Here is a 27,732-nt window from a genome sequence, read left to right as displayed (position 1 = left end):
AGAGACGTACGTTCATCTAGCACAAAGGGAATGGATTTCAGGAGAAACTATTACTCTGGTTTCTCAGTCTGTTTCCTAGTGCGGGGTAGAACTTCCTGCATTTTTCCCTGTAAAACCGAGCTGGAGCTATTACCTCCCCATATATAAGTATGGAGTGGATTTTGCAACCTAAAAAAACTTTGAGTTCCAAACTAGTTAGTTGAAGTCGTATTTCACACATAATTTTCTCTCAGAATGAGCATGGGGAGACGTTCGTTCATCTAGCAGAAAGGGAACGGGTTGCAGGGGAAACTTTTACTCTGGTTTCTCAGTCTGTTTCCTAGTGCTGGTTTGAAGTTTCTGCAGTTTTCACTGTAAAACCGAGTTTGAGCTTGCCCATACCCATAGATATGTATGGAGTGGAGTTTGCAACTGAAAAGAAACATTGTGTTCCAAACAAGCTAGGTGAAGGACGGCTTTCAGACACACTGATCTCTCAGAACTGAGCATGTGGAGAGATGTTCGTTCATCTAGCACATAGGGAACGGGTTGCAGGTGAAACTTTTACTCTGGTTTCTCAGTCTGTTTCCTACTGCCGGTTTGAAGTTCCTGCAGTTTTCCCTGTAATACCGAGTTGGAGATAGTACCTCCCCATATATATGTATGGAGTGGAGTTTGTACCTAAAAGAAACTTTGTGTTCCCAACAAGCTAGGTGAAGGACGGCTTTCACACATAGTTTTCTCTCAGAAATGGTCATGTGGGGAGAAGTTCGTTCATCTAGCACAAAAACGTGTTGCAGGAGAAACTTTATATCTGGATGCTCAGTGTGTTTCCTAGTGCCGGTTTGAAGTTTCCTGCAATTTTCACTGAAAAAGGTGTTGGGTCTAGTACCACCCCTATATAAGTATGGAGTGGATTTTGCACCTGAAAAGAAACTTTGTGTTCCTAACAAGCTAGTTGAAGTACGGCTTTCACACACACTTATGTCTCAGAACTGAGCATGTGGAGAGACGTTCGTCATCTAGCACAAAGGGAACGGGTTGCAGGGGATACTTTTACTCTGGTTTCTCAGTCTGTTTCCGAGTGCCCGTTTGAATTTCCTGCAGTTTTCTCTGTAAAACAGTGTTGGAGGTAGTCCCTACACATAGATATGTATGGAGTGAATTTTGTTAATGAAAAGAAACTTTGTGTTCCCCACCAGCTATGTGAAGGACGGCTTTCACACACACTTATCTCTCAGAACTGAGCATGTGGAGAGACGTTCGTTCATCTAGCACAAAGGGAACGGCTTGCAGGAGAAACTTTTACTCTGGCTTCTCAGTCTTTTTCCTAGTGCCGGTTTGAAGTTCCTGCAGTTTTCATTGTAAAACCGAGTTGGAACTAGTACCTCCCCTTATATATATATGGAGTGGAGTTGGCAACTGGAAAGAAACATTGTGTTCCCAACAAGCTACCTGAAGGACGGCTTGCACACACACTTATCACTCACAACTGAGCATGTGGAGAGATGTTCTTTCATCTAGCACAAAGGGAACGGGTTGCAGGAGAAATTTTACTCTGGTTTCTCAGTCTGATTCCTAGTGCCGGTTTGAAGTTCCTGCAGTTTTCAGTGTAAAACCGATTTGGAGCTGGTACCACCTCATATATATGTATGGAGTGGAGTTTGCAACTGAAAAGAAACTTTGTGTTCCCAACAAGCTAGGTGAAGAATGGCTTTCACACAAATATATCTCTCAGAATTGAGCATGTTGAGAGACGTTCGTTCATCTATCCCAAATGGAACGTGTTGCAGGAGAAACTATTACTCTGGTTTCTCAGTCTGTTTTCAAGTGCCGGTTTGAAGTTCCTGCAATTTTCACTGTAAAACCGAGTTGGAGCTATTCCATAACCACAGATATTTATGGATTGGAGTTTGCAACTGAAAACAATTTTTGTGTTCCCAACAAGCTAGGTGAAGGACGGCATTCACACACACGTATCTCAGAACTGAGCATGAGGAGAGACGTTCGTTCATCTAGCAGAAAGGGAACGGTTTGCAGGAGAAATTTTTACGCTGGTTTCTTCAGCCAGTTTCTTAGTGCCAGTTTGAACTTCCTGCAGTTTTCACTTTAACACCGAGTTGGAGCTAGACAATACCCATAGATATGTATGGAGTGGAGTTTGCAAATGAAAAGAAACTTTGTGTTCCCAACAAGCTAGTTGAAGGACGGCTTTCACACACACTTATGTCTCAGAACTTAGCATGTGGAGAGACGTTCGTTCATCTAGCACAAAGGGAACGGGTTGCAGGGGAAACTTTTACTCTGGTTTCTCAGTCTGTTTCCTAGTGCCGGTTTGAAGTTCCTGCACTTTTCTCTGTAAAACCGAGTTGGAGCTAGTCCGTACCCATAAAAATGTATGGAGTGAAATTTGTTAAGGAAAAAAAACTTTGTGTTCCCAACAAGCTATGTGAAGGAAGGCTTTCACACACAATTATCTCTCAGAACTGAGCATGTGGAGAGATTTTCGTTCATCTAGCACAAAGGGAACGGGTTGCAGGTGAAACTTTTACTCTGGTTTCTCAGTCTGTTTCCTACTGCCGGTTTGAAGTTCCTGCAGTTTTCACTGTAAAACAGATTTGGAGCTAGTACCCCCCCATATATAATGTATGGAGTGGAGTTTGCAACTGAAAAGAAACTTTGTGTTCCCAACAAGCTAGGTGAATTACGGCTTTCACACACACATAACTCTCCGATCTCAGCATGTGGAGAGACGTTCGTTCATCTAGCACAAAGGGAACGAATTGCAGGAGAAACTTTTTCTCTGGATTCTCAGTCTGTTTCCTAGTGCCGGTTAGAAGTTCCTGCAGTTTTCCCTTTAAAACCGAGTTGGAGCTAGTACCTCCCCATATATATGTATGGAGTGGGGTTTGCAACCTAAAAGAAACTTTGTGTTCCAAACAAGTTAGGTGAAGTTCGTCTTTCACACATAATTTTCTCTCAGAAATGAGCAGGTGGAGAGACGTTCGTTCATCTAGCAGAAAGGGAACGGGTTGCAGGGGAAACTTATCTCTGGTTTCTCACTCTGTTTCCTCGTGCCGGTTTGAAGTTCCTGCAGTTTTCACTGTAAAACCGAGTTGGAGCTAGCCCATACCCATAGATATGTATGGAGTGGAGTTTGCAACTGAAAAGAAACTCTGTGTTCCCAACAAGCTAGGTGAAGGACGGCTTTCACACACACTGATCTCTCAGAATTCAGCATGTGGAGAGACGTTCGTTTATCTAGCAGAAAGGGAACGGGTTGCATTAGAAACTTTTACTCTGGTTTCTCAGCCTGTTTCCTAGTGCCGGTATGAAATTTCTGCAGTTTTCACTGTAAATCCGAGTTGGAGATAGTACCTTCCCGTATATAAATATGGAGAGGTGTTTGCACCTGAAAAGAAACTTTGTGTTCGAAATAAGCTAGGTGAATTTCGGCTTTCACACACACTTATCTCTCAGAATTGAGCATGTGGAGAGACGTTCGTTCATCTAGCAAAAAGGGAACGGTTTGCTGTAGAAACTTTTCTCTGGTTTCTCACACTGTTTCCTCGTGCCGGTTTGAAGTTCCTGCAGTTTTCACTGTAAAACCGAGTTGGAGCTAGCCCATACCCATAGATATGTATGGAGTGGAGTTTGCAACTGAAAAGAAACTCTGTGTTCCCAACAAGCTAGGTGAAGGACGGCTTTCACACACACTGATCTCTCAGAACTGAGCATGTGGAGAGATGTTCGTTCATCTAGCACAAACGGAACGGGTTGCTGGTGAAACTTTTACTCTGGTTTCACAGTCTGTTTCCTACTGCCTGGTTGAAGTTCCTGCAGTTTTCAGTGTAATACCGAGTTCGAGCTAGTACCTCCCCATATATATGTAAGGAGTGGAGTTTGCAACTGAAAAGAAAATTTGGGTTCCCAACAAGCTAGGTGAATTACGGCTTTCACACACACATATCTCTCCGATCTGAGCAAGTGGAGAGACGTTCGTTCATCTAGCAAAACGGGAACGGTTTGCAGGAGAAACTTTTACTCTGGTTTCTCAGTTTTTTCCTAGTGCCGTTAGAATTTCCTGCAGTTTTCACTGTAACACCGAGTTGGAGCTTGCGCATATCCATAGGTATATATGGAGTGGAGTTTGCAACTGAAAAGAAACTTTGTGTTCCCAACAAGCTAGGTGAAGTACGGCTTTCACACACATTTATCTCTCCGAACTGAGCATGTGGAGGGACTTTCGTTCATCTAGCACAAAGGGAACGGGTTGCAGGAGAAATTTACTCTGGTATCTCAGTCTGTTTCCTAGTGCTGGTTTGAAGTTCCTGCAGTTTCCACTGTAAAACAGAGTTTGAAATAGTCCCTACCCATAGATATGTATGGAGTGGAGTTTGTTTATGAAAAAACTTGTGTTCCCAACAAGCTACCTGAAGGGAGGCATTCACACACACTTATCTCTCAGAATTCAGCATGTGGAGAGACGTTCGTTTATCTAGCAGAAAGGGAACGGGTTGCATTAGAAACTTTTACTCTGGTTTCTCAGTCTGTTTCCGAGTGCCGGTTTAAATTTCCTACAGTTTTCACTGTATAACCGCGTTGGAGCTAGAACATAGCCATATATATGTATGGATTTGTGTTTGCAACTGAAAGAAACTTTGTGTTCCCAACAAGCTAGGTGAAGGACGGCTTTCACACACACATATCTCTCAAACTGACATGTGGAGAGACGTTCGTTCATCTAGCAAATGGACAAAGGCACAAATGGAACGGGTGGCAGGAGAAACTTTTTCTCTGGTTTCTCAGTCTGATTCCTAGTGCCAGATTGAAGTTCCTGCAGTTTTCCTTGTAAAACCGAGTTAGCTAGTACCTCCCCATATATATGTATGGAGTGGAGTTTGCACCTGAAAAGAAACTTTGTGTTCCCAATAAGCTAGGTGAATTTCGGCTTTCACACACACTTATCTCTAAGAACTGAGCATGTGGAGAGACGTTCGTTCATCTTGCACAAAGGGAACGGGTTGCAGGAGAAACATTTACTCTGGATTCTTAGCCTGTTTCCTAGTGCTTGTTTGAAGTTTCTGAAGTTTTCACTGTAAAACCGCGTTGGAGCTAGACCATACCCATAGAAATTAGGAGTGTGTTTGCAACTGTAAAAAACCTTGTATTCCCAAAAAGCTAGGTGAAGGACGGCTTTCACACACACATATCTCTCAGAACTGAGCATGAGGAGAGACGATCGTTCATCTAGCACAAATGGAACGGGTGGCAGGGGAAACTTTTACTCTGGTTTCTCAGTCTGATTCCTAGTACCGGATTGAAGTTCCTGCAGTTTTCCCTGTAAAACCGAGTTGGAGCTAGTACCTCCCAATATATATGTATGGAGTGGTGTTTGCAACTGAAAAGAAACTTTGTGTTCCCAACAAGCTAGGTGAAGGACGGAATTCACACACACTTACCCTTCAGAAATGAGCATGTGGAGAGACGTTCGTTCATCTAGAAGAAAGGGAACGGGTTGCAGTAGAAACTTTTACTAAGGTTTCTCAGTCTGTTTCCTAGTGCCTGTTTGAAGTTCCTGCAGTTTTCACTGTAAAACCGAGTTGGAGCTAGCCCATACCCATAGAAATTTAGGGAGTGGTGTTTGCAACTGTAAAAAACCTTGTATTCCCAACAAGCTAGTTGAAGAACGGCTTTCACACACAATTATCTCTCAGAACTGAGCATGTGGAGTGACGTTCGTTCATCTAGCACAAAGGGAACGGGTTGCAGGAGAAACTTTTACTCTGGTTTCTAAGTCTGTTTCCTAGTGCCTGTTTGAATTTCCTGCAGATTTCACTAGGAAATGAGTTGGAGCTAGTACCTACCCATAGATATCTATGGAGTGGAGTTTGTTAATGAAAAGAAACTTGGTGTTCCCAACAAGCTAGGTGAAGGACGTCTTTCACACACACATATCTCAGAACTGAGGAGGTGGAGAGATGTTCGTTCGTATAGCACATAGTGAACTGGTTGCAAGAGAAACTTTTTCTCTGGTTTCTCAGTCTGTTTAATAGTGCCTGTTTGAAGTTCCTGCAGATTTCACTGTAAATCCGAGTTGGATCTATCCCATACCCATAGATATGTATGGAGTGGATTTTGCTACTGAAAAGAAACTTTGTGTTCCCAACAAGTTAGGTGAAGGTCGGCTTTCACACACACATATGACTCAGAACTGAGCATGAAGAGAGACGTTCGTTCATATAGAAAAATTGGAACGTTTTGCAGCAGAAAATTTTACTCTGGTTTCTCAGTCTGTTTCCTAGTGCCGGTTTGAACTTCCTGCAGTTTTCACTGTAAAACTGATTTGGAGCTTGTACCTCCCCATATAAATGTATGGAATGGAGTTTGCAACTGAAAAGAAAATTTGTGTTCCCAACAAGCTAGGTGAAGGACGGCTTTCACACACACTTTTCTCAGAACTGAGGATGTGGAGAGACGTTCTTTCATATAGCACAAAGTGAACTGGTTGCAAGAGAAACTTTTTCTCTGGTTTCTCAGCCTGTTTCCTAGTGCCGGTATGAAATTTCTGCAGTTTTCACTGTAAATCCGAGTTGGAGATAGTACCTTCCCCTATATAAATATGGAGAGGAGTTTGCACCTGAAAGAAACTTTGTGTTCGAAATAAGCTAGGTGAATTTCGGCTTTCACACACACTTATCTCTCAGAATTGAGCATGTGGAGAGACGTTCGTTCATCTAGCAAAAGGGAACGGTTTGCTGTAGAAACTTTTCTCTGGTTTCTCACACTGTTTCCTCGTGCCGGTTTGAAGTTCCTGCAGTTTTCACTGTAAAACCGAGTTGGAGCTAGCCCATACCCATAGATATGTATGGAGTGGAGTTTGCAACTGAAAAGAAACTCTGTGTTCCCAACAAGCTAGTTGAAGGACGGCTTTCACACACACTGAACTCTCAGAACTGAGCATGTGGAGAGATGTTCGTTCATCTTGCACAAACGGAACGGGTTGCTGGTGAAACTTTTACTCTGGTTTCACAGTCTGTTTCCTACTGCCTGGTTGAAGTTCCTGCAGTTTTCAGTGTAATACCGAGTTCGAGCTAGTACCTCCCCATATATATGTAAGGAGTGGAGTTTGCAACTGAAAAGAAAATTTGGGTTCCCAACAAGCTAGGTGAATTACGGCTTTCACACACACATATCTCTCCGATCTGAGCAAGTGGAGAGACGTTCGTTCATCTAGCAAAAAGGGAACGGTTTGCAGGAGAAACTTTTACTCTGGTTTCTCAGTTTGTTTCCTAGTGCCGGTTAGAATTTCCTGCAGTTTTCACTGTAACACCGAGTTGGAGCTTGCGCATATCCATAGGTATATAAGGAGTGGAGTTTGCAACTGAAAAGAAACTTTGTGTTCCCAACAAGCTAGGTGAAGTACGGCTTTCACACACATTTATCTCTCCGAACTGAGCATGTGGAGGGACTTTCGTTCATCTAGCACAAAGGGAACGGGTTGCAGGAGAAATTTTACTCTGGTATCTCAGTCTGTTTCCTAGTGCTGGTTTGAAGTTCCTGCAGTTTCCACTGTAAAACAGAGTTTGAAATAGTCCCTACCCATAGATATGTATGGAGTGGAGTTTGTTTATGAAAAGAAACTATGTGTTCCCAACAAGCTACCTGAAGGGAGGCATTCACACACACTTATCTCTCAGAATTCAGCATGTGGAGAGACGTTCGTTTATCTAGCAGAAAGGGAACGGGTTGCATTAGAAACTTTTACTCTGGTTTCTCAGTCTGTTTCCGAGTGCCGGTTTAAATTTCCTACAGTTTTCACTGTATAACCGCGTTGGAGCTAGAACATAGCCATATATATGTATGGATTTGTGTTTGCAACTGAAAAGAAACTTTGTGTTCCCAACAAGCTAGTGAAGGACGGCTTTCACACACACATATCTCTCAGAACTGAGCATGTGGAGAGACGTTCGTTCATCTAGCACAAATGGAACGGGTGGCAGGAGAAACTTTTCTCTGGTTTCTCAATCTGATTCCTAGTGCCAGATTGAAGTTCCTGCAGTTTTCCGTGTAAAACCGAGTTGGAGCTAGTACCTCCCCATATATATGTATGGAGTGGAGTTTGCACCTGAAAAGAAACTTTGTGTTCCCAATAAGCTAGGTGAATTTCGGCTTTCACACACACTTATCTTTAAGAACTGAGCATGTGGAGAGACGTTCGTTCAATTTTGCACAAAGGGAACGGGTTTGCAGGAGAAACATATACTCTGGATTCTCAGCCTGTTTCCTAGTGCTTGTTTGAAGTTTCTGAAGTTTTCACTGTAAAACCGCGTTGGAGCTAGACCATACCCATATATATGTATGGATTTGTGTTTGCAACTGAAAAGAATCTTTGTGTTCCCAAAAAGCTAGGTGAAGGACGGCTTTCACACACACATATCTCTCAGAACTGAGCATGAGGAGAGACGATCGTTCATCTAGCACAAATGGAACGGGTGGCAGGGGAAACTTTTACTCTGGTTTCTCAGTCTGATTCCTAGTACCGGATTGAAGTTCCTGCAGTTTTCCCTGTAAAACCGAGTTGGAGCTAGTACCTCCCAATATATATGTATGGAGTGGTGTTTGCAACTGAAAAGAAACTTTGTGTTCCCAACAAGCTAGGTGAAGGACGGAATTCACACACACTTACCCTTCAGAAATGAGCATGTGGAGTGACGTTCGTTCATCTAGAAGAAAGGGAACGGGTTGCAGTAGAAACTTTTACTAAGTTTTCTCAGTCTGTTTCCTAGTGCCTGTTTGAAGTTCCTGCAGTTTTCACTGTAAAACCGAGTTGGAGCTAGCCCATACCCTTAGAAATTTAGGGAGTGGTGTTTGCAACTGAAAAAAACCTTGTATTCCCAACAAGCTAGTTGAAGGACGGCTTTCACACACAATTATCTCTCAGAACTGAGCATGTGGAGTGACGTTCGTTCATCTAGCACAAAGGGAACGGGTTGCAGGAGAAACTTTACTCTGGTTTCTAAGTCTGTTTCCTAATGCCTGTTTGAATTTCCTGCAGATTTCACTAGGAAACGAGTTGGAGCTAGTACCTACCCATAGATATCTATGGAGTGGAGTTTGTTAATGAAAAGAAACTTGGTGTTCCCAACAAGCTAGGTGAAGGACGTCTTTCACACACACATATCTCAGAACTGAGGAGGTGGGGAGTTGTTCGTTCGTATAGCACATAGTGAAATGGTTGCAAGAGAAACTTTTTCTCTGGTTTCTCAGTCTGTTTAATAGTGCCTGTTTGAAGTTCCTGCAGATTTCACTGTAAAACCGAGTTGGAGCTAGCCCATACCCATAGTTATGTATGGAGTGGAGTTTGCAACTGAAAAGAAACTCTGTGTTCCCAACAAGCTAGGTGAAGGACGGCTTTCACACACACTGATCTCTCAGAACTGAGCATGTGGAGAGATGTTCGTTCATCTAGCACAAACGGAACGGGTTGCTGGTGAAACTGTTACTCTGGTTTCACAGTCTGTTTCCTACTGCCTGGTTGAATTTCCTGCAGTTTTCAGTGTAATGCCGAGTTGGAGCTAGTACCTCCCCATATATATGTAAGGAGTGGAGTTTGCAACTGAAAAGAAAATTTGGGTTCCCAACAAGCTAGGTGAATTACGGCTTTCACACACACATATCTCTCCGATCTGAGCAAGTGGAGAGACGTTCGTTCATCTAGCAAAAAGGGAACGGTTTGCAGGAGAAACTTTTACTCTGGTTTCTCAGTTTGTTTCCTAGTGCCGGTTAGAATTTCCTGCAGTTTTCACTGTAAAACCGAGTTGGAGCTTGCCCATATCCATAGATATATATGGAGTGGAATTTGCAACTGAAAAGAAACTTTGTGTTCCCAACAAGCTAGGTGAAGTACGGCTTTCACACACATTTATCTCTCCGAACTGAGCATGTGGAGGGACTTTCGTTCATCTAGCACAAAGGGAACGGGTTGCAGGAGAAATTTTACTCTGGTATCTCAGTCTGTTTCCTAGTGCTGGTTTGAAGTTCCTGCAGTTTCCACTGTAAAACAGAGTTTGAAATAGTCCCTACCCATAGATATGTATGGAGTGGAGTTTGTTTATGAAAAGAAACTTTGTGTTCCCAACAAGCTACCTGAAGGAAGGCTTTCACACACACTTATCTCTCAGAATTCAGCATGTGGCGAGACGTTCGTTTATCTAGCAGAAAGGGAACGGGTTGCATTAGAAACTTTTACTCTGGTTTTTCAGCCTGTTTCCTAGTGCCGGTATGAAATTTCTGCAGTTTTCACTGTAAATCCGAGTTGGAATAGTACCTTCCCGTATATAAATATGGAGAGGTGTTTGCACCTGAAAAGAAACTTTGTGTTCGAAATAAGCTAGGTGAATTTCGGCTTTCACACACACTTATCTCTCAGAATTGAGCATGTGGAGAGACGTTCGTTCATCTAGCAAAAAGGGAACGGTTTGCTGTAGAAACTTTTCTCTGGTTCTCACACTGTTTCCTCGTGCCGGTTTGAAGTTCCTGCAGTTTTCACTGTAAAACCGAGTTGGAGCTAGCCCATACCCATAGATATGTATGGAGTGGAGTTTGCAACTGAAAAGAACTCTGTGTTCCCAACAAGCTAGGTGAAGGACGGCTTTCACACACACTGATCTCTCAGAACTGAGCATGTGGAGAGATGTTCGTTCATCTAGCACAAACGGAACGGGTTGCTGCTGAAACTTTTACTCTGGTTTCACAGTCTGTTTCCTACTGCCTGGTTGAATTTCCTGCAGTTTTCAGTGTAATGCCGAGTTGGAGCTAGTACCTCCCCATATATATGTAAGGAGTGGAGTTTGCAACTGAAAAGAAAATTTGGGTTCCCAACAAGCTAGGTGAATTACGGCTTTCACACACACATATCTCTCCGATCTGAGCAAGTGGAGAGACGTTCGTTCATCTAGCAAAAAGGGAACGGTTTGCAGGAGAAACTTTTACTCTGGTTTCTCAGTTTGTTTCCTAGTGCCGGTTAGAATTTCCTGCAGTTTTCACTGTAAAACCGAGTTGGAGCTTGCCCATATCCATAGATATATATGGAGTGGAATTTGCAACTGAAAAGAAACTTTGTGTTCCCAACAAGCTAGGTGAAGTACGGCTTTCACACACATTTATCTCTCCGAACTGAGCATGTGGAGGGACTTTCGTTCATCTAGCACAAAGGGAACGGGTTGCAGGAGAAATTTTACTCTGGTATCTCAGTCTGTTTCCTAGTGCTGGTTTGAAGTTCCTGCAGTTTCCACTGTAAAACAGAGTTTGAAATAGTCCCTACCCATAGATATGTATGGAGTGGAGTTTGTTTATGAAAAGAAACTTTGTGTTCCCAACAAGCTACCTGAAGGAAGGCTTTCACACACACTTATCTCTCAGAATTCAGCATGTGGAGAGACGTTCGTTTATCTAGCAGAAAGGGAACGGGTTGCATTAGAAACTTTTACTCTGGTTTTTCAGCCTGTTTCCTAGTGCCGGTATGAAAATTTCTGCAGTTTTCACTGTAAATCCGAGTTGGAATAGTACCTTCCCGTATATAAATATGGAGAGGTGTTTGCACCTGAAAAGAAACTTTGTGTTCGAAATAAGCTAGGTGAATTTCGGCTTTCACACACACTTATCTCTCAGAATTGAGCATGTGGAGAGACGTTCGTTCATCTAGCAAAAAGGGAACGGTTTGCTGTAGAAACTTTTCTCTGGTTTCTCACACTGTTTCCTCGTGCCGGTTTGAAGTTCCTGCAGTTTTCACTGTAAAACCGAGTTGGAGCTAGCCCATACCCATAGATATGTATGGAGTGGAGTTTGCAACTGAAAAGAAACTCTGTGTTCCCAACAAGCTAGGTGAAGGACGGCTTTCACACACACTGATCTCTCAGAACTGAGCATGTGGAGAGATGTTCGTTCATCTAGCACAAACGGAACGGGTTGCTGCTGAAACTTTTACTCTGGTTTCACAGTCTGTTTCCTACTGCCTGGTTGAAGTTCCTGCAGTTTTCAGTGTAATACCGAGTTCGAGCTAGTACCTCCCCATATATATGTAAGGAGTGGAGTTTGCAACTGAAAAGAAAATTTGGGTTCCCAACAAGCTAGGTGAATTACGGCTTTCACACACACATATCTCTCCGATCTGAGCAAGTGGAGAGACGTTCGTTCATCTAGCAAAAAGGGAACGGTTTGCAGGAGAAACTTTTACTCTGGTTTCTCAGTTTGTTTCCTAGTGCCGGTTAGAATTTCCTGCAGTTTTCACTGTAAAACCGAGTTGGAGCTTGCGCATATCCATAGGTATATATGGAGTGGAGTTTGCAACTGAAAAGAAACTTTGTGTTCCCAACAAGCTAGGTGAAGTACGGCTTTCACACACATTTATCTCTCCGAACTGAGCATGTGGAGGGACTTTCGTTCATCTAGCACAAAGGGAACGGGTTGCAGGAGAAATTTTACTCTGGTATCTCAGTCTGTTTCCTAGTGCTGGTTTGAAGTTCCTGCAGTTTCCACTGTAAAACAGAGTTTGAAATAGTCCCTACCCATAGATATGTATGGAGTGGATTTTGTTTATGAAAAGAAACTATGTGTTCCCAACAAGCTACCTGAAGGGAGGCATTCACACACACTTATCTCTCAGAATTCAGCATGTGGAGAGACGTTCGTTTATCTAGCAGAAAGGGAACGGTTTTGCATTAGAAACTTTTACTCTGGTTTCTCAGTCTGTTTCCGAGTGCCGGTTTAAATTTCCTACAGTTTTCACTGTATAACCGCGTTGGAGCTAGAACATAGCCATATATATGTATGGATTTGTGTTTGCAACTGAAAAGAAACTTTGTGTTCCCAACAAGCTAGGTGAAGGACGGCTTTCACACACACATATCTCTCAGAACTGAGCATGTGGAGAGACGTTCGTTCATCTAGCACAAATGGAACGGGTGGCAGGAGAAACTTTTTCTCTGGTTTCTCAGTCTGATTCCTAGTGCCAGATTGAAGTTCCTGCAGTTTTCCGTGTAAAACCGAGTTGGAGCTAGTACCTCCCCATATATATGTATGGAGTGGAGTTTGCACCTGAAAAGAAACTTTGTGTTCCCAATAAGCTAGGTGAATTTCGGCTTTCACACACACTTATCTCTAAGAACTGAGCATGTGGAGAGACGTTCGTTCATTTTGCACAAAGGGAACGGGTTGCAGGAGAAACATATACTCTGGATTCTCAGCCTGTTTCCTAGTGCTTGTTTGAAGTTTCTGAAGTTTTCACTGTAAAACCGCGTTGGAGCTAGACCATACCCATATATATGTATGGATTTGTGTTTGCAACTGAAAAGAATCTTTGTGTTCCCAAAAAGCTAGGTGAAGGACGGCTTTCACACACACATATCTCTCAGAACTGAGCATGAGGAGAGACGATCGTTCATCTAGCACAAATGGAACGGGTGGCAGGGGAAACTTTTACTCTGGTTTCTCAGTCTGATTCCTAGTACCGGATTGAAGTTCCTGCAGTTTTCCCTGTAAAACCGAGCTGGAGCTAGTACCTCCCAATATATATGTATGGAGTGGTGTTTGCAACTGAAAAGAAACTTTGTGTTCCCAACAAGCTAGGTGAAGGACGGAATTCACACACACTTACCCTTCAGAAATGAGCATGTGGAGTGACGTTCTTTCATCTATCACAAAGTGAATGTGTTGCAGGAGAAACTATTACTCTGGTATCTCAGTCTGTTTCCTAGTGCCAGTTTGAATTTCCTGCAGTTTTCACTGTAACACCGAGTTGGAGCTAGACAATACCCATAGATATGTATGGAGTGGAGTTTGCAAATGAAAAGAAACATAGTGTTCCCAACAAGCTAGTTGAAGGACGGCTTTCACACACACTTATATCTCAGAACTGAGCATGTGGGGAGACGTTCGTTCATCTAGCACAAAGGGAACGTGTTGCAGGAGAAACTTTAAATCTGGATGCTCAGTGTTTTTCCTAGTGCCGATTTGAAATTCCTGCAATTTTCACTGAAAAAGGTGTTGAGGCTAGTACCTTCCCATATATATGTATGGAGTGGAGTTTGCACCTGAAATGAAATTTTGTGTTCCCAATAAGCTAGGTGAATTTCTGCTTTCACACACACTTATCTCTAAGAACTGAGCATGTGGAGAGATGTTCGTTCATCTAGCACAAAGGGAACGGGTTGCAGTAGAAACTTTTCTCTGGTTTCTCACTCTGTTTCCTCGTGCCTGTTTGAAGTTCCTGCAGTTTTCAATGTAAAACCGAGTTGGAGCTAGCCCATACCCATAGATATGTATGGAATGGAGTTTGCAACTGAAAAGAAACTTTGTGTTCCCAACAAGCTTGGTGAACGACGGCTTTCACACACACTGATCTCTCAGAACTGAGCATCTGGAGAGATGTTCGTTCATCTAGCACAAAGGGAACGGGGTGCAGGTGAGACTTTTCTCTGGTTTCTCAGTCTGTTTCCTACTGCCGGTTTGAAGTTCCTGCAGTTTTCACTGTAAAACAGATTTGGAGGTAGTACCTCCCCATATATATGTATGGAGTAGAGTTTGCAACTGAAAAGAAACTTCGGGTTCCCAACAAGCTAGGTGAATTACGGTTTTCACACACACATATCTCTCCGATCTTAGCATGTGGAGAGACTTTCGTTCATCTAGCACAAAGTGAATGGATTGCAGGAGAAACTTTTTCTCTGGTTTCTCAGTCTGTTTCATAGTGCGGGGTAGAAATTCCTGCAGTTTCCCTGTAAAACCGAGTTGGAGCTAGTACCTCCCCATATATATGTAAGGAGTGGATTTTGCAACCTAAAAGAAACTTTGAGTTCCAAACTAGTTAGGTGAATGTCGTCTTTCACACATAATTTTTTCTCAGAAATGAGCATGTGGAGAGACGTTCGTTCATCTAGCAGAAAGGGAAAGGGTTGCAGGGGAAACTTTTACTTTGGTTTCTCATTCTGTTTCCTAGTGCTGGTTTGAAGTTTCTGCCGTTTTCACTGTAAAACCGAGTTTGAGCTTGCCCATACCCATAGATTTTTATGGAGTGGTGTTTGCAACTGAAAAGAAACATTGTGTTCCAAAAAAGCTAGGTGAAGGACGGCTTTCACACACACTGATCTCTCAGAACTGAGCATGTGGAGAGATGTTCGTTCATCTAGCACATAGGGAACGGTTTGCAGGTGAAACTTTTACTCTGGTTTCTCAGTCTGTTTCCTACTGCCGGTTTGAAGTTCCTGCAGTTTTCCCTGTAATACCGAGTTGGAGATAGTACCGCCCCATATATATGTATGGAGTGGAGTTTGTACTTAAAGAAACTTTGTGTTCCCAACAAGCTAGGTGAAGGACGGCTTTCACACATAATTTTCTCTCAGAAATGGGCATGTGGGGAGAAGTTCGTTCATCTAGCACAAAAGGAACGTGTTGCAGGAGAAACTTTAAATCTGGATGCTCAGTGTGTTTCCTAGTGCCGGTTTGAAGTTCCTGCAATTTTCACTGAAAAAGGTGTTGGGGCTAGTACCTCCCGATATATATGTATGGAGTGGAGTTTGCACCTGAAAAGAAACTTTGTGTTCCTAACAAGCTAGTTGAAGTACGGCTTTCACACACAATTATGTCTCAGAACTGAGCATGTGGAGAGACGTTCGTTCATCTAGCACAAAGGGAACGGGTTGCAGGGGATACTTTTACTCTGGTTTCTCAGTCTGTTTCCGAGTGCCCGTTTGAATTTCCTGCAGTTTTCTCTGTAAAACAGTTTTGGAGCTAGTCCCTACACATAGATATGTATGGAGTGAATTTTGTTAATGAAAAGAAACTTTGTGTTCCCAACCAGCTATGTGAAAGACGGCTTTCACACACACTTATCTCTCAGAACTGAGCATGTGGAGAGACGTTCGTTCATCTAGCACAAAGGGAAGGGGTTGCAGGAGAAACTTTTACTCTGGCTTCTCAGTCTGTTTCCTAGTGCCGGTTTGAAGTTCCTGCAGTTTTCATTGTAAAACCGTGTTGGAGCTGGTACCACCTCATATATATGTATGGATTGGAGTTTGCAACTGAAAAGAAACTTTGTGTTCCCAACAAGCTATGTGAAGAATGGCTTTCACACAAACATATCTCTCAGAATTGAGCATGTTGAGAGACGTTCGTTCATCTATCCCAAATTGAACGTGTTGCAGGAGAAACTATTACTCTGGTTTCTCAGTCTGTTTTCAAGTGCCGGTTTGAAGTTCCTGCAATTTTCACTGTAAAACCGAGTTGGAGCTATTCCATAACCACAGATATTTATGGATTGGAGTTTGCAACTGAAAAGAAACTTTGTGTTCCCAACAAGCTAGGTGAAGGACGGCTTTCACACACACTTATGTCTCAGAACTGAGCATGTGGAGAGACGTTCGTTCATCTAGCACAAAGGGAACGGGTATCAGGGGAAACTTTTACTCTGGTTTCTCAGTCTGTTTCCTAGTGCCGGTTTGAAGTTCCTGCACTTTTCTCTGTAAAACCGTGTTGGAGCTAGTCCCTACCCATATATACGTATGGAGTGAAATTTGTTAAGGAAAAAAAACTTTGTGTTCCCAACAAGCTATGTGAAGGACGGCTTTCACACACAATTATCTCTCAGATCTTAGCATGTGGAGAGATTTCGTTCATCTAGCACAAAGGGAACGGGTTGCATGTGAAACTTTTACTCTGGTTTCTCAGTCTGTTTCCTACTGCCGGTTTGAAGTTCCTGCAGTTTTCACTGTAAAACAGATTTGGAGCTAGTACCTCCCCATATATATGTATGGAGTGGAGTTTGCAACTGAAAAGAAACTTTGGGTTTACAACAAGCTAGGTGAATTACGGCTTTCACACACACATATCTCTCCGATCTCAGCATGTGGAGAGACGTTCGTTCATCTAGCACAAAGGGAACGAATTGCAGGAGAAACTGTTTCTCTGGATTCTCAGTCTGTTTCCTAGTGCCGGTTAGAAGTTCCTGCAGTTTTCAATTTAAAACCGAGTTGGAGCTAGTACCTCCCCATATATATGTATGGAGTGGGGTTTGCAACCTAAAAGAAACTTTGTGTTCCAAACAAGTTAGGTGAAGTTCGTCTTTCACACATAATTTTCTCTCAGAAATGAGCAGGTGGAGAGACGTTCGTTCATCTAGCAGAAAGGGAACGGGTTGCAGGGGAAACTTTTACTCTGGGTTCTCAGTATGTTTCCTACTGCTGGTTTGAAATTTCTGCAGTTTTCACTGTAAAACAGAGTTGGAGCTTGCCCATACCCATAGATATGTATGGAGTGGTGTTTGCAACTGAAAAGAAACTTTGCGTTCCCAACATGATAGGTGAAGTACGGCTTTCACACACATTTATCTCTCCGAAATGAGCATGTGGAGAGACGGTCGTTCATCTAGAACAAAGGGAATTGGTTGCAGGAGAAATTTTACTCTGGTTTCTCAGTCTGTTTCCTAGTGCCGGTTTGAAATTCCTGCAGTTTTCACTGTAAAACCGCGTTGGAGCTAGACCATACCCATATATATTTATGGATTTGTGTTTGCAACTGAAAAGAAACTTTGTGTTCTCAACAAGCTAGGTGAAGGACTGCTTTAACACACACATATCTATCAGAACTGAGCATGTGGAGAGACGTTCGTTCATGTAGCACAAAGGGAACGTGTGGCAGGAGAAACTTTTACTCTGGATTCTCAGTCTGATTCCTACTGCCGTTTTGATGTTCCTGCAGTTTTCCCTGTAAAACCGAGTTGGAGCTAGTACCTCCCCATATATATGTAAGGAATGGAGTTAGCAACCTAAAAGAAACTTAGTGTTCCCAACAAGCTAGGTGAAGGACGGCTTTCACACACAAATAAGTCTCAGAACTGAGCATGAGGAGAGACGTTCGTTCATCTAGCACAAATGCAACGGGTTGCAGGAGAAACTTTTACCCTGGTTCTCAGTCTGATTCCTAGTGCCTGTTTGAAGCTCCTGCAGTTTTCACTGTAAAACAGATTTGGAGCTAGTTCCTCCCAATATATATGTATGGAGTGGTGTTTGCAACTGAAAAGAAACTTTGTGTTCCCAACAAACTAGGTGAAGGACGGAATTCACACACACATACCTTTCAGAACTGAGCATGTGGAGAGACGTTCGTTCATCTAGAAGAAAGGGAACGGGTTGCAGTAGAAACTTTTACTAAGGTTTCTCAGTCTGTTTCCTAGTGCCTGTTTGAAGTTCCTGCAGTTTTCACTGTAAAACCGAGTTGGAGCTAGCCCATACCCATAGAAATTTAGGGAGTGGTGTTTGCAACTGAAAGAAACTTTGTGTTCCCAACAAGCTAGTTGAAGGACGGCTTTCACACACAATTATCTCTCAGAACTGAGCATGTGGAGTGACGTTCGTTCATCTAGCACAAAGGGAACGGGTTGCAGGGGAAACTTTTACTCTGGTTTCTAAGTCTGTTTCCTAGTGCCTGTTTGAATTTCCTGCAGATTTCACTAGGAAACGAGTTGGAGCTAGTACCTACCCATAGATATCTATGGAGTGGAGTTTGTTAATGAAAAGAAACTTGGTGTTCCCAACAAGCTAGGTGAAGGACGTCTTTCACACACACATATCTCAGAACTGAGGAGGTGGAGAGATGTTCGTTCGTATAGCACATAGTGAACTGGTTGCAAGAGAAACTTTTTCTCTGGTTTCTCAGTCTGTTTAATAGTGCCTGTTTGAAGTTCCTGCAGATTTCACTGTAAATCCGAGTTGGATCTATCCCATACCCATAGATATGTATGGAGTGGATTTTGCTACTGAAAAGAAACTTTGTGTTCCCAACAAGCTAGGTGAAGGTCGGCTTTCACACACACATATGACTCAGAACTGAGCATGAAGAGAGACGTTCGTTCATATAGAAAAATTGGAACGGTTTGCAGCAGAAAATTTTACTCTGGTTTCTCAGTCTGTTTCCTAGTGCCGGTTTGAACTTCCTGCAGTTTTCACTGTAAAACTGATTTGGAGCTTGTACCTCCTCATATAAATGTATGGAATGGAGTTTGCAACTGAAAAGAAAATTTGTGTTCCCAACAAGCTAGGTGAAGGACGGCTTTCACACACACTTTTCTCAGAACTGAGGATGTGGAGAGACGTTCTTTCATATAGCACAAAGTGAACTGGTTGCAAGAGAAACTTTTTCTCTGGTTTCTCAGCCTGTTTCCTAGTGCCGGTATGAAATTTCTGCAGTTTTCACTGTAAATCCAAGTTGGAGATAGTACCTTCCCCTATATAAATATGGAGAGGAGTTTGCACCTGAAAAGAAACTTTGTGTTCGAAATAAGCTAGGTGAATTTCGGCTTTCACACACACTTATCTCTCAGAATTGAGCATGTGGAGAGACGTTCGTTCATCTAGCAAAAAGGGAACGGTTTGCTGTAGAAACTTTTCTCTGGTTTCTCACACTGTTTCCTCGTGCCGGTTTGAAGTTCCTGCAGTTTTCACTGTAAAACCGAGTTGGAGCTAGCCCATAACCATAGATATGTATGGAGTGGAGTTTGCAACTGAAAAGAAACTCTGTGTTCCCAACAAGCTAGGTGAAGGACGGCTTTCACACACACTGATCTCTCAGAACTGAGCATGTGGAGAGATGTTCGTTCATCTTGCACAAACGGAACGGGTTGCTGGTGAAACTTTTACTCTGGTTTCACAGTCTGTTTCCTACTGCCTGGTTGAAGTTCCTGCAGTTTTCAGTGTAATACCGAGTTCGAGCTACTACATCCCCATATATATGTAAGGAGTGGAGTTTGCAACTGAAAAGAAAATTTGGGTTCCCAACAAGCTAGGTGAATTACGGCTTTCACACACACATTTCTCTCCGATCTGAGGAAGTGGAGAGACGTTCGTTCATCTAGCAAAAAGGGAACGGTTTGCAGGAGAAACTTTTACTCTGGTTTCTCAGTTTGTTTCCTAGTGCCGGTTAGAATTTCCTGCAGTTTTCACTGTAAAACCGAGTTGGAGCTTGCCCATATCCATAGATATATATGGAGTGGAATTTGCAACTGAAAAGAAACTTTGTGTTCCCAACAAGCTAGGTGAAGTACGGCTTTCACACACATTTATCTCTCCGAACTGAGCATGTGGAGGGACTTTCGTTCATCTAGCACAAAGGGAATGGGTTGCAGGAGAAATTTTACTCTGGTATCTCAGTCTGTTTCCTAGTGCTGGTTTGAAGTTCCTGCAGTTTCCACTGTAAAACAGAGTTTGAAATAGTCCCTACCCATAGATATGTATGGAGTGGAGTTTGTTTATGAAAAGAAACTTTGTGTTCCCAACAAGCTACCTGAAGGAAGGCTTTCACACACACTTATCTCTCAGAATTCAGCATGTGGAGAGACGTTCGTTTATCTAGCAGAAAGGGAACGGGTTGCATTAGAAACTTTTACTCTGGTTTCTCAGCCTGTTTCCTAGTGCCGGTATGAAATTTCTGCAGTTTTCACTGTAAATCCGAGTTGGAGATAGTACCTTCCCGTATATAAATATGGAGAGGTGTTTGCACCTGAAAAGAAACTTTGTGTTCGAAATAAGCTAGGTGAATTTCGGCTTTCACACACACTTATCTCTCAGAATTGAGCATGTGGAGAGACGTTCGTTCATCTAGCAAAAAGGGAACGGTTTGCTGTAGAAACTTATCTCTGGTTTCTCACACTGTTTCCTAGTGCCGGTTTGAAGTTCCTGCAGTTTTCACTGTAAAACCGAGTTGGAGCTAGCCCATACCCATAGATATGTATGGAGTGGATTTTGCAACTGAAAAGAAACTCTGTGTTCCCAACAAGCTAGGTGAAGGTCGGCTTTCACACACACATATGACTCAGAACTGAGCATGAAGAGAGACGTTCGTTCATATAGAAAAATTGGAACGGTTTGCAGCAGAAAATTTTACTCTGGTTTCTCAGTCTGTTTCCTAGTGCCGGTTTGAACTTCCTGCAGTTTTCACTGTGAAACTGATTTGGAGCTTGTACCTCCCCATATAAATGTATGGAATGGAGATTGCAACTGAAAAGAAAATTTGTGTTCCCAACAAGCTAGGTGAAGGATGGCTTTCACACACACTATTCTCAGAACTGAGGATGTGGAGAGACGTTCTTTCATATAGCACAAAGTGAACTGGTTGCAAGAGAAACTTTTTCTCTGGTTTCTCAGCCTGTTTCCTAGTGCCGGTATGAAATTTCTGCAGTTTTCACTGTAAATCCGAGTTGGAGATAGTACCTTCCCCTATATAAATAAGGAGAGGAGTTTGCACCTGAAAAGAAACTTTGTGTTCGAAATAAGCTAGGTGAATTTCGGCTTTCACACACACTTATCTCTCAGAATTGAGCATGTGGAGAGACGTTCGTTCATCTAGCAAAAAGGGAACGGTTTGCTGTAGAAACTTTTCTCTGGTTACTCACACTCTTTCCTCGTGCCGGTTTGAAGTTCCTGCAGTTTTCACTGTAACACCGAGTTGGAGCTAGCCCATACCCATAGATATGTATGGAGTGGAGTTTGAAACTGAAAAGAAACTCTGTGTTCCCAACAAGCTAGGTGAAGGACGGCTTTCACACACAATGATCTCTCAGAACTGAGCATGTGGAGAGATGTTCGTTCATCTAGCACAAACGGAACGGGTTGCTGGTGAAACTTTTACTCTGGTTTCACAGTCTGTTTCCTACTGCCTGGTTGAAGTTCCTGCAGTTTTCAGTGTAATACCGAGTTCGCGCTACTACCTCCCCATATATATGTAAGGAGTGGAGTTTGCAACTGAAAGAAACTTTGTGTTCCCAACAAGCTAGGTGAAATTCGGCTTTCACACACAATTATCTCTCAGAACTGAGCATGTGGAGAGACGTTCGTTTATCTAGCACAAAGGAATGGGTTGCAGGAGAAACTTTTACTCTGGTTTCTCAGTATATTTCCTAGTGCTGGTTTGAAGTTTCTGCAGTTTTCACTGTAAAACCGAGTTGGAGCTTGCACATACCCATAGATATGTATGGATTGGAGTTTGCAACTGAAAGAAACTTTGTGTTCCCAACAAGCTAGGTGAAATTCGGCTTTCACACACACTTATCTCTCAGAACTGAGCATGTGGAGGGACGTTCGTTTATCTAGCACAAAGGAATGGGTTGCAGGAGAAACTTTTACTCTGGTTCTCTGTCTGTTTCACAGTTTCGGTTTGCTGTTCCTGAAGTATTCACTGTAAAACCGAGATGGAGCTATTACCTCCCCATATATATGAAAGGATTGGAGTTTGCAAATGAAAAGAAACTTTGTGTTCCCAACAAGCAAGGAGAAGGACTGTTTTAACTCACACATATGTCTCAGAACTGAGCATTTGGAGAGACGTACGTTCATCTAGCACAAAGGGAATGGATTTCAGGAGAAACTATTACTCTGGTTTCTCAGTCTGTTTCCTAGTGCGGGGTAGAACTTCCTGCATTTTTCCCTGTAAAACCGAGCTGGAGCTATTACCTCCCCATATATAAGTATGGAGTGGATTTTGCAACCTAAAAGAAACTTTGAGTTCCAAACTAGTTAGTTGAAGTCGTATTTCACACATAATTTTCTCTCAGAAATGAGCATGTGGAGAGACGTTCGTTCATCTAGCAGAAAGGGAACGGGTTGCAGGGGAAACTTTTACTCTGGTTTCTCAGTCTGTTTCCTAGTGCTGGTTTGAAGTTTCTGCAGTTTTCACTGTAAAACCGAGTTTGAGCTTGCCCATACCCATAGATATGTATGGAGTGGAGTTTGCAACTGAAAAGAAACATTGTGTTCCAAACAAGCTAGGTGAAGGACGGCTTTCAGACACACTGATCTCTCAGAACTGAGCATGTGGAGAGATGTTCGTTCATCTAGCACATAGGGAACGGGTTGCAGGTGAAACTTTTACTCTGGTTTCTCAGTCTGTTTCCTACTGCCGGTTTGAAGTTCCTGCAGTTTTCCCTGTAATACCGAGTTGGAGATAGTACCTCCCCATATATATGTATGGAGTGGAGTTTGTACCTAAAAGAAACTTTGTGTTCCCAACAAGCTAGGTGAAGGACGGCTTTCACACACACTTATCTCTCAGAACTGAGCATGTGGAGAGACGTTCGTTCATCTAGCACAAAGGGAACGGCTTGCAGGAGAAACTTTTTATCTGGATGCTCAGTGTGTTTCCTAGTGCCGGTTTGAAGTTCCTGCAATTTTCACTGAAAAAGGTGTTGGGTCTAGTACCACCCCATATATAAGTATGGAGTGGATTTTGCACCTGAAAAGAAACTTTGTGTTCCTAACAAGCTAGTTGAAGTACGGCTTTCACACACACTTATGTCTCAGAACTGAGCATGTGGAGAGACGTTCGTTCATCTAGCACAAAGGGAACGGGTTGCAGGGGATACTTTTACTCTGGTTTCTCAGTCTGTTTCCGAGTGCCCGTTTGAATTTCCTGCAGTTTTCTCTGTAAAACAGTGTTGGAGGTAGTCCCTACACATAGATATGTATGGAGTGAATTTTGTTAATGAAAAGAAACTTTGTGTTCCCCACCAGCTATATGAAGGACGGCTTTCACACACACTTATCTCTCAGAACTGAGCATGTGGAGAGACGTTCGTTCATCTAGCACAAAGGGAACGGCTTGCAGGAGAAACTTTTACTCTGGCTTCTCAGTCTTTTTCCTAGTGCCGGTTTGAAGTTCCTGCAGTTTTCATTGTAAAACCGAGTTGGAACTAGTACCTCCCCATATATATATATGGAGTGGAGTTGGCAACTGGAAAGAAACATTGTGTTCCCAACAAGCTACCTGAAGGACGGCTTGCACACACACTTATCACTCACAACTGAGCATGTGGAGAGATGTTCTTTCATCTAGCACAAAGGGAACGGGTTGCAGGAGAAATTTTACTCTGGTTTCTCAGTCTGATTCCTAGTGCCGGTTTGAAGTTCCTGCAGTTTTCAGTGTAAAACCGATTTGGAGCTGGTACCAACCTCATATATATGTATGGAGTGGAGTTTGCAACTGAAAAGAAACTTTGTGTTCCCAACAAGCTAGGTGAAGAATGGCTTTCACACAAATATATCTCTCAGAATTGAGCATGTTGAGAGACGTTCGTTCATCTATCCCAAATGGAACGTGTTGCAGGAGAAACTATTACTCTGGTTTCTCAGTCTGTTTTCAAGTGCCGGTTTGAAGTTCCTGCAATTTTCACTGTAAAACCGAGATGGAGCTATTCCATAACCACAGATATTTATGGATTGGAGTTTGCAACTGAAAACAATTTTTGTGTTCCCAACAAGCTAGGTGAAGGACGGCATTCACACACACGTATCTCAGAACTGAGCATGAGGAGAGACGTTCGTTCATCTAGCAGAAAGGGAACGGTTTGCAGGAGAAATTTTTACGCTGGTTTCTCAGCCAGTTTCTTAGTGCCAGTTTGAACTTCCTGCCGTTTTCACTTTAACACCGAGTTGGAGCTAGACAATACCCATAGATATGTATGGAGTGGAGTTTGCAAATGAAAAGAAACTTTGTGTTCCCAACAAGCTAGTTGAAGGACGGCTTTCACACACACTTATGTCTCAGAACTTAGCATGTGGAGAGACGTTCGTTCATCTAGCACAAAGGGAACGGGTTGCAGGGGAAACTTTTACTCTGGTTTCTCAGTCTGTTTCCTAGTGCCGGTTTGAAGTTCCTGCACTTTTCTCTGTAAAACCGAGTTGGAGCTAGTCCGTACCCATAAAAATGTATGGAGTGAAATTTGTTAAAGAAAAAAAAAACTTTGTGTTCCCAACAAGCTATGTGAAGGAAGGCTTTCACACACAATTATCTCTCAGAACTGAGCATGTGGAGAGATTTTCGTTCATCTAGCACAAAGGGAACGGGTTGCAGGTGAACTTTTACTCTGGTTTCTCAGTCTGTTTCCTACTGCCGGTTTGAAGTTCCTGGCAGTTTTCACTGTAAAACAGATTTGGAGCTAGTACCCCCCCATATATATGTATGGAGTGGAGTTTGCAACTGAAAAGAAACTTTGTGTTCCCAACAAGCTAGGTGAATTACGGCTTTCACACACACATATCTCTCCGATCTCAGCATGTGGAGAGACGTTCGTTCATCTAGCACAAAGGGAACGAATTGCAGGAGAAACTTTTTCTCTGGATTCTCAGTCTGTTTCCTAGTGCCGGTTAGAAGTTCCTGCAGTTTTCCCTTTAAAACCGATTTGGAGCTAGTACCTCCCCATATATATGTATGGAGTGGGGTTTGCAACCTAAAAGAAACTTTGTGTTCCAAACAAGTTAGGTGAAGTTCGTCTTTCACACATAATTTTCTCTCAGAAATGAGCAGGTGGAGAGACGTTCGTTCATCTAGCAGAAAGGGAACGGGTTGCAGGGGAAACTTATCTCTGGTTTCTCACTCTGTTTCCTCGTGCCGGTTTGAAGTTCCTGCAGTTTTCACTGTAAAACCGAGTTGGAGCTAGCCCATACCCATAGATATGTATGGAGTGGAGTTTGCAACTGAAAAGAAACTCTGTGTTCCCAACAAGCTAGGTGAAGGAAGGCTTTCAGACACACTGATCTCTCAGAATTCAGCATGTGGAGAGACGTTCGTTTATCTAGCAGAAAGGGAACGGGTTGCATTAGAAACTTTTACTCTGGTTTCTCAGCCTGTTTCCTAGTGCCGGTATGAAATTTCTGCAGTTTTCACTGTAAATCCGAGTTGGAGATAGTACCTTCCCGTATATAAATATGGAGAGGTGTTTGCACCTGAAAAGAAACTTTGTGTTCGAAATAAGCTAGGTGAATTTCGGCTTTCACACACACTTATCTCTCAGAATTGAGCATGTGGAGAGACGTTCGTTCATCTAGCAAAAAGGGAACGGTTTGCTGTAGAAACTTTTCTCTGGTTTCTCACACTGTTTCCTCGTGCCGGTTTGAAGTTCCTGCAGTTTTCACTGTAAAACCGAGTTGGAACTAGCCCATATCCATAGATATGTATGGAGTGGAGTTTGCAACTGAAAAGAAACTCTGTGTTCCCAACAAGCTAGGTGAAGGACGGCTTTCACACACACTGATCTCTCAGAACTGAGCATGTGGAGAGATGTTCGTTCATCTAGCACAAACGGAACGGGTTGCTGGTGAAACTTTTACTCTGGTTTCACAGTCTGTTTCCTACTGCCTGGTTGAAGTTCCTGCAGTTTTCAGTGTAATACCGAGTTCGAGCTAGTACCTCCCCATATATATGTAAGGAGTGGAGTTTGCAACTGAAAAGAAAATTTGGGTTCCCAACAAGCTAGGTGAATTACGGCTTTCACACACACATATCTCTCCGATCTGAGCAAGTGGAGAGACGTTCGTTCATCTAGCCAAACGGGAACGGTTTTGCAGGAGAAACTTTTACTCTGGTTTCTCAGTTTGTTTCCTAGTGCCGGTTAGAATTTCCTGCAGTTTTCACTGTAACACCGAGTTGGAGCTTGCGCATATCCATAGGTATATATGGAGTGGAGTTTGCAACTGAAAAGAAACTTTGTGTTCCCAACAAGCTAGTGAAGTACGGCTTTCACACACATTTATCTCTCCGAACTGAGCATGTGGAGGGACTTTCGTTCATCTAGCACAAAGGGAACGGGTGCAGGAGAAATTTTACTCTGGTATCTCAGTCTGTTTCCTAGTGCTGGTTGAAGTTCCTGCAGTTTCCACTGTAAAACAGAGTTTGAAATAGTCCCTACCCATAGATATGTATGGAGTGGAGTTTGTTTATGAAAAGAAACTTTGTGTTCCCAACAAGCCTACCTGAAGGGAGGCATTCACACACACTTATCTCTCAGAATTCAGATGTGGAGAGACGTTCGTTTATCTAGCAGAAAGGGAACGGGTTGCATTAGAAACTTTACTCTGGTTCTTCAGTCTGTTTCCGAGTGCCGGTTTAAATTTCCTACAGTTTTCACTGTATAACCGCGTTTGGAGCTAGAACATAGCCCATATATATGTATGGATTTGTGTTTGCAACTGAAAAGAAACTTTGTGTTCCCAACAAGCTAGGTGAAGGACGGCTTTCACACACACATATCTCTCAGAACTGAGCATGTGGAGAGACGTTCGTTCATCTAGCCAAATGGAACGGGTGGCAGGAGAAACTTTTTCTCTGGTTTCTTCAGTCTGATTCCTAGTGCCCAGATTGAAGTTCCTGCAGTTTTCCGTGTAAAACCGAGTTGGAGCTAGTACCTCCCCATATATATGTATGGAGTGGAGTTTGCCACCTGAAAAGAAACTTTGTGTTCCCAATAAGCTAGGTGAATTTCGGCTTTCACACACACTTATCTCTAAGAACTGAGCATGTGGAGAGACGTTCGTTCATCTTGCACAAGGGAACGGGTTGCAGGAGAAACTTTTACTCTGGATTCTCAGCCTGTTTCCTAGTTCTTGTTTGAAGTTTCTGAAGTTTTCACTGTAAAAACCGCGTTGGAGCTAGACCATACCCATATATATGTATGGATTTGTGTTTGCAACTGAAAAGAATCTTTGTGTTCCCAACAAGCTAGGTGAAGGACGGCTTTCACACACACATATCTCTCAGAACTGAGCATGTGGAGAGACGATCGTTCATCTAGCACAATGGAACGGGTGGCAGGGGAAACTTTTACTCTGGTTTCTCAGTCTGATTCCTAGTACCGGATTGAAGTTCCTGCAGTTTTCCCTGTAAAACCGAGTTGGAGCTAGTACCTCCCCATATATATGTATGGAGTGGAGTTTA

The sequence above is a fragment of the Camelus ferus genome, chromosome 36 (genome assembly GCF_009834535.1).
Source record: "Camelus ferus isolate YT-003-E chromosome 36, BCGSAC_Cfer_1.0, whole genome shotgun sequence".
Lineage (NCBI taxonomy): Eukaryota > Metazoa > Chordata > Mammalia > Artiodactyla > Camelidae > Camelus > Camelus ferus.
Note: the sequence above shows the minus strand (reverse complement) of the source record.